This window comes from Octopus bimaculoides, chromosome 9, assembly GCF_001194135.2.
Source record: "Octopus bimaculoides isolate UCB-OBI-ISO-001 chromosome 9, ASM119413v2, whole genome shotgun sequence".
Classification (NCBI taxonomy): Eukaryota; Metazoa; Mollusca; class Cephalopoda; order Octopoda; family Octopodidae; genus Octopus; species Octopus bimaculoides.
The window spans coordinates 23,367,065-23,369,552 of record NC_068989.1 but is presented as its reverse complement, the minus strand read 5'-3'; positions in this window follow the sequence as shown (position 1 = coordinate 23,369,552).

Below are 2,488 nucleotides of genomic sequence, written 5' to 3'. Positions count from 1 at the left end.
TTTTTTTTTTTTTTTTTTGCTTATTTTTCTGTAGTGAAATTTTTTTTTCTCAATTCCTTTTCTCCAAAAATGGTATGGTTGCACTTTTGCCATTTATCTATATCAGGGATTAGTAAAGTGATCAATAGATACCATTGAAGAAGTGAGTGGGTTAAACACCCAAAACTTATCCAATGGGTCAATAAACACCTACAACAATTTGGAGCATTACGAGTGCTGAATTATTAGCAAACTAATTCTGCAAAAGCCTGGTAATTTAAAGATAAAACTAATTTCCAGTCATACATAAACACAATAACTAGCTTCTACCAAACACATATTTTACATTAAATATTTCGGCTATATGTTGTTGACGCTCCGTCGCTTACGACGTCGAGGGTTCCAGTTGATTCGATCAACGGAACAGCCTGCTCGTGAAAATAACGTGCAAGTGGCTGAGCACTCCACAGACACGTGTACCCTTAACGTAGTTCTCGGGGATATTCAGCGTGACACAGTGTGACAAGGCTGGCCCTTTGAATTACAGGCACAACAGAAACAGGAAGTAAGAGTGAGAGAATGTTGTGGTGAAAGAGTACAACAGGGTTCGCCACCATCCCCTGCCGGAGCCTCATGGAGCTTTAAGTGTTTTCGCTCAATAAACACTCACAACGCCAGGTCTGGGAATCGAAACCGCGATCCTATGAACGCAAGTCCACTGCCCTAACCACTGGGCCATTGCGCCTCCACTTCGAATATATAATACGATTGATTTTATCAATTTCTTCGAGCATTTGCAGTAAATTTCTCATTTAAAAAAGTGGTAATAGCACAAAAGAATGAAGGAATTTTGTTTTTTAAGTGAAGAATTTTTTTTATTAATCACATATTTTAATTTTATCTTCAAAAAATTACATGATGGGGGATCAATAAGACCTCAACAATTCCATGAAGAGATCAATGATATAAATTTGCCGACCCCTGATCTTATATCTATATAAATGTTTGAGGTTTGTCAGTGTGTAAATTCTTGGAAAGATTTGTTGAGAAATGGTGATTTGGCAGACAAATTCAAAATCACTTTCACTTAAGTGATATGTCATCTTCAAGTGTAGGAAGGACTAAATTTATTCTCGAAATCACAATGATGATGTGAAAGAGGAAAAGCGGGTCAGTGCCCTCTAATGGTCACATCGTGAAGAGGTGGGTACAGTTGATGTTGATCATTTATAGGTGGACATTACCCTAATTATCACAAAAAGAAACACAACTCAACAAATATGATTTTTTCTAAAAACTTTTTAATGAATATCAGAAGTACAATGATACAAATACCAAACAAAAATGAAAAACAATAAAACACAATTGCAGTGATTTTTTGGCTATGACTATTTTTTGTTACCTCCTGACAAAGAAGCCATATATCAACAGATATATAAATGAAAGGATTTTTTTTTCATTTCATAATTTACATTAGTAGTTGCTTCTTTCTCCAAAAACAAAAAGAAGTAAATCATAAATATGTATGTGCATGTATGTGTATACATATATATACACATACATACATACACATCCATGTGTGTATATATATATATACACATCCATGTATATATATATATATACACATCCATGTATATATATATATATACACATCCATGTATATATATATATATATATATATATATATATATATATATATATACACACACACATGTATGTATATATACATATACATACACACACGTGTACGTATGTATGTATACATACATATATGTATATACACATACAAACATACATATATGTGTGTGTATAAATATCAAAAGGAGAGAAGTTTCTTTCCAAGAAGGCTGATAAGGCTGGGGTCTTGGGGTCTGCAGAGTGTATATTCCACTCAACCTGGGCAGGACACCAGTTTGTCACAGACGTGTGTGCATATTTGTACACATATATATATACAGGCAAAACAGTAAATCAAACAAACAAAAAACTAAATCATAAACGTATATACCAGTGTATATATACATATATATATATAAACATACACATATATATATACACACACACACACACACAAGTGTATGTTTGTATATGCACATATACAGACACACATACACGTGTATGTATGTACACATACACACACACACACACACACACACACACATATATATACACACACACACATATATATACACACACACACACACATATATACACACACACACACACACACGTGTATATCTATATATATAATAATATAAATAATATATAAATATATGCATATATCCATACATATATGTACATACCTACATATATATATGTATATATACATGCATATATGGGTACAGGACATCAAAAAATGTTAAACACAATGAGAAATGAAAACATAGAAAACGAACTATTTTTTTCGAACAACGAACAACAGAGAAACGAGACATGCAACCTAAAGAGTATACCCCTTCGTCAGTTGTTCCTGTTTCATCTACTCCGTGTATGTGCATATATATATATA